The sequence below is a fragment of the Cupressus sempervirens genome, chromosome 1, assembly GCF_028749045.1.
Source record: "Cupressus sempervirens isolate cs-2001-9-10 chromosome 1, ASM2874904v1, whole genome shotgun sequence".
NCBI lineage: Eukaryota > Viridiplantae > Streptophyta > Pinopsida > Cupressales > Cupressaceae > Cupressus > Cupressus sempervirens.
The window spans coordinates 570588961-570594917 of NC_143118.1; the positions used below are offsets into that span (position 1 = coordinate 570588961).

The 5957-nt window shown below is 32.6% G+C and overlaps 1 long non-coding RNA gene across 2 annotated transcripts; it reads right to left on the minus strand.

Annotated features, from left to right (window-relative positions):
- Positions 1 to 1567: 1567 nt before the first annotated feature.
- LOC149578698 (uncharacterized) lies at positions 1568 to 4210 on the minus strand. 2 transcript variants are annotated; one of them, XR_016356951.1, is made up of 5 exons: positions 2705 to 4210; positions 2534 to 2614; positions 2090 to 2161; positions 1930 to 2004; positions 1568 to 1820 (listed from the first exon to the last, which is right to left on the minus strand). It is a non-coding gene; the product is annotated as an uncharacterized LOC149578698 (long non-coding RNA). The 2 variants fall into 2 exon arrangements; XR_016356935.1 differs by having other exon boundaries at positions 2534 to 4210.
- Between the last annotated feature and the right edge of the window lie 1747 nt (positions 4211 to 5957).

The window sequence follows — 5957 nt, forward strand, 5'->3', positions numbered from 1 at the left end:
AGTGATAATGATGAATAGACCGAGTATTGGCTAGCTAGATGTGTGGAACCTAAGAAAAAATTGACATGTCATCAAGTAGACGATGATGATTTTGAGTATCCAATCGGGTATGTTGTTGTAGCTAGCACCTGGCTATGTAGATACCTAACAAGAAAAAATGGTTTGCTAGCATTTGAAGACTACCAAACTGAAAAGAAGATTTTACACTATTCTCATTTGGTTGTGGCAACAAATATCAAATTAGAAAGATACAAAGGGAAACCCGCCAATAAGGTATTATGGACAATTTCAATGGACAAGCACAAGATAATCATAGATGCATTACAAAAGAGAGAGGATGCAGATGGTACAATGGGATGACTACATTTAAATCAAACACATGTAAGTTTTTTCATTATTGTATTATTTTTATATATATGTACTTATATAATTTAGTTACATGTATGTTTGTGTTGTCAATACCAATTTAGAGAACTTATATACCTCTTATTCAGGGCTCAATTACAATTTATGCAAATTTAAATGTTAAAGTGGATCAAACGTCAACATCTTGTGCAATTTCACATAGTAAGTACATACAAATTACACATATATTTACATAGTTTAGATACCTTGAATATAAATTTATGTGTTTATTAACATGTGTGTTTTTGTTTTACATTTTTATTTTATAGGACCTCATTTGAAGAGATGTGTTCAACCAATTTTATGTTTCAAATGAGTTCACTGAACTATAAATATATCATTGACATTGTCTTACATATATTGTGAAATATGTTGTACAAACTAATTCAAAAATGTGAGTTTACTTCTATTTGAAAGTTAAAGGTATGTGCACTTGATAAATTATAAATTAATTGTCAATTTAAGTAATGACCTCCTATTTTGTTTCATTACTTTTACATTCAAGCATGTTTAAATTAATGTTTGTTTGAAGTTTCAAATTACTATTGATTGTAATATTAAAAAAAAGTTACTTGCACATGATAATTTAAAGATAATTACTCATTGTATTGATTATATGTTAGATCATTACTCATTGTATTCATTGTATTGATTATATCTTACATTACCAAACAACACATTAAGATCACTTATGATATATTGTTAGGTACGTTATCCATACATGTGTGTCTTAAGGGGACATGGGAGTCCTAATAGGTCATTATGTCTGTTATAGGTTATGATAGGTCATATGTTTACTACCACATTTAATAGGTCTTATTAGGTGATAATGAGTCTTACATTACCAAACAACACATTAAGATCACTTATGATACATTGTTAGGTACGTTATCAATACATTTTTTAATCTAGTAGGTCAATTTTATTTGTATGAATCTCAATGCATAAATTTGATGTGATATTTATCCAATAATGCTCTATATATAGTTAAAATTATTGTTCATCTTGCATCTATACTTACAAAATGCGTCATATGTTCATGAATAAAATATGTCAGAATAAAGAAAATGGTTTGAATATACTTAAAACATGGTGAAACATTATAATATATGTACTACATACACAAGCATGATAAGAAGTCATAAAAAAATAGTACATGGTCTAACATACATCATAACATGATCTATGAAGTGAAAAAATGCATGGTCTAAGATACAATTTTAACTATCCTAACACAAAGTGTATACATCATAAATAATATATATCATAAAAGCACAATCTATAGGTGCCAACAAGACCTAATCTATCTAATCGAATTTCCTCTTTGCTCCATGTGAAGAGGACTCAGATGGATCATCATGTGTAATATGAGTCGTCTCGTCATGTCGGACACCCTGTGAGGTAGATGTATCACCCTGTGTAACATGAGACACGTCTCATCATGTACATACTTAATTGAAATGAGTCTCAAAATCTAGCTTGCAAATAAATTAAATATTCACTACATAATAAAATAAATTATACCACATGAGATGGGTGTCCCTTAGTAACGGGAGGAGGCACACTGTCAAAACTACCAAATGCAATAGTGGTGAGGTCCTGTAATTTACAATACATACATTTTTTAAATTTGATTTTAGAGTATAATGAACTATACATTATATACATAAATCACAATACTAACCTCAAATGACGATATAGGTACCTCCATCTGGCTAAGTCCTGTGCTCTTAGCAACACTCGTGCTGACGTAGTCCTAAAATTATGGATACATAAACGTTTAGTCAAAATTAAATATACATGAATAATTACAAAGTACATTATTTGTACACTACATTCTTTATACACTATAAATTTAACATGTATATATAATGTATATATCATACTTGAGTGGTAGCCAATGTCACAGATGTGTCTACAGGTATGCTAGCATGATAATCATAAGACGGAGTCAAAAATAGAGTATACTGAGGCCTGTATGGATGAGTATGATATGGCTCATGTTTGTAAAATCAAAACACATAAAATATATATACATCTGAGTCAAAATTGTTCAGATTATAAGTTAATAATAATGTACAAACATAAAAATAATACAAATTATTTGTCTTCAGTCAAAAGTTCATACCGCATGTATTTGAGGCTATGCCTCAGTGGTAACTAGAGTAGGACTTATACTAACATCAATATGTGTAGATGCAGACAATCCCTACAAAATCAAATAAAAAGAACATATGAGCACATGTTATTAAATTCAAATTTGAATGTACATTTTTATAGTGTAATTCAAAGTGCATACCGTATAAGGGACGCCAATGTCTGTAGGTCTCAAAAAAAGACTATGCTGCCTCCTAGGAGGAACAATATCATCCATCCTTTGTTATTTGAAAAGTAAAAATTAATATAGTTAATACAATTACACATGTATGTAGAAAGTAAATAATTATGTGCACTTTATATTTATATTGAAATTAAAATTTTACTTGCTACTCTTGACTCTCTCCAGGCTCTCCCTGCTGCATGAGGTCAACAAATGATGACACATCTATCTCGTCAGTACCATCACCATGGGAAACGTATACATCATTAGCAAAATTTGCACCCTCAGCATAATGGTCATCGTGTGCTACACCAGGATCGCTCTAGGGGCCTGTGCATATGCCTCCACAGCTAGTACAAACATGTCCAAGTGGAGGAGCATGTACCGCCTATGTCCACTGCTATACTAAATTTCCCAAAAGGGCACTCAAATGGGTAAAAGCAGATGAAACAACATGATGATGGTGAGGAGCAAGCACAACAGGCGTAGGAAGAGGTACAAGGAGCTCAGCTCACCTGCGATTTCTTGTTCTATCACTCAGCTTTGCCCCAGGCCTATCCTGAGGCATCCCTCTACCAACCCCCTAAAATGCTTTCATATCAAAATAGTTGGGTTTCAAACCCAACTCAAACTCAGCCCATAAATTCCTAAGGAAGTACATGGGCACCTCATGGTTAGCGTGTGGTGGATAGTCAAATAGCATTCACCACCGCTCCCAAAAATGTGCTGCTATGTGTGGATGTGTACACCACCTAATGGAAATGCAAGGCTTCTTATCACTAATTGGTTCACCTGTCTTAGGGTTTACAAAATAATGTTGAAAATTCCCTTTACCTATATGCAGGTTATAAACCTCTCTGTATGATAAGCCATCAGAGTAGAAGGCACACATGCTTTCCCTCCATGATCTAAATGAATCAATGTCAAAATCAAAATGATGGATGGAGTCAACCATGCCTTGCATGCTATCTGCAAGATGTAGTAGGTGGGGGGGGAGTGCCTCTCACGTCGGATAGCCTCTATATCACTCATGAGGTTGTTGAGGCTACGCCTCATGGTCTCGCGGAGCTCATCTGCGGTGAGTGGTGGAGGTGTGGGTAGAGGTGGAGGTGGAGGTGGAGGTGGATATGGAGGGAGCAGAGGTGGGGGTATGGGAGGGGGAGGAGGTGGCAGTGGGTCCATCAAATATAATCTGCATATATGTTTAAACAACATAAAACATAAAACATGACAAAAATACAACACAACATAAAACATGACAAAATTACTATTTAATAAAATTTAAATCTAAAATTTATCAACTAGATATATATAAATGCACATATCTTTATTAAAATCATATCAATCAAATAAATAAAGTTAAACAGTTAAGTCAAATTAAACATTAAATACTAATTTTTTAAGTCTAATCATAAAATAATAGTCCAAAAAAATATATCTAGGTTAGTTCAAGGTTTCTTTTCTTAAAATAGGAGCCACCAAACTAATTTTTCTTTCATGTAGACTTATTTTGTGACACTGGGGGATTGTATGAACTCATTATGGATTATACATGTTCATCTCAGGATGAAACAAAGTTAATATTATGACAAGGTTATGGTTTACAATTTTGTTATGTTAACAGTTTTCATGATGGCTAAGCTTAAGATTATTATAATGATTGCGATCCTTTAATGTTAGGGAACTTACCTAGGATTATGGTTTTAATTAGAATTATATTTAGGTTTCAAATATTTATTATGGTCCTATTGTTTAGAGGATATATAATAGATGGCGTTAAGATAAGAGTTAAGGTTACAATTATCTAATGAAAGCTTAGATATAGAATAATGATTTGATTAAAAAATATTTATGCTTGTAGTTTGAATCCTAACTATTATCCGATTTTTAATGCAAACTATAAGTGTAGATCATGTCAGGTAATGAACTAATACATGTGAACCCTATCCCTAACCATATAATAATCCTAATTCTAATCATAATCCATAATTCATTACCTTATGAAGCTTTGGCTATCCATTTTATTGCTAGAGTAATCCCTTGGCTATCCACAAAATGTTCCTAATAGATTTATATAGAAGACCAAATTGATTTAAATAAAATGAGCAGGAAGAAGAGAAACTTACACCCAATATTCAAGGAGAGAATCTTTTAACATACTTGAATTCTACCAACCAAAGTGAGATAATTAGAGTTCTAGTTGTTGAGTTTTCCAAAGATTTTCTTGTTGATATAAAGACACATTTCATTTATATGTTAGGGTTTACTAAAAATGGAATCCCTAGGTACCTAACCACTTAATTATGAGATCTCCATCCAATACCATATTTACTACACAAGGTAGGGGACTCAATATTTAGCCCCCATAAGATAGATGTAGAGACATAAATCTTACTACCCGATACAAAGAAGTTGCACTCTTCTAGCTTAAAAAGAATACAAATATATTATCAACAAACTATGTGCGTTAGATACAGTTTATTAATTATTTGGAGAGTAGATCCTCTAACTTTTAGAGACAAATAGTTATCTCTAAGGAGATAATGTAACGAGTCAATGTTCAACAATAAAAAATAAAGAGGATGCAAGAGGACACCCTTTCATAATTGATCTAGAGAGTCCTAAAAATTATGATCTAACCCCATTAATTTCTTTACTAAAACCCTGACACCAATCATAAGAGAGGACACAATTTGACATTTAATATTGGATGGAGGGCTTGCAACATCATCATAGTGAAACTCCATTCCACCCTTTTGTAGACATTTTCATAATCAATTACTTGAGCATACCTACACTCTATCCTAGAAATGTTTCTCAATCCAAAGTCTTCCAATAGGTTATCAAGTTCTCCAATATGCATAAATATCCTTAACAAAACACTTTTGTGTAGGGTTAATGATCTTGGGTAGGATATCTTCTAGTCTAGAGGCTAAGACCTTGGCAATAAATTTTTTGTATGATATGTATTTAGGAGTGTCCTGTCTCTAATTTTTAACGAGATTCTTATCTCCCCTTGGGGATCAATTGATTACTTGACCTAGGGATTTTATGAGCCCTTCGTTGATCACTTGATCAATTTTATGATCCCTCCATTGATTACTTGACATAGGGATTTCTCATTACTAATTTTTTGGATGGAGGAGTTGATTTATGATAGAAATGGGTTTATCACTTGGAATAATGCATCTTCATTCTAGGAATGATGGTTCTCATTTTATCCCTATCTTCT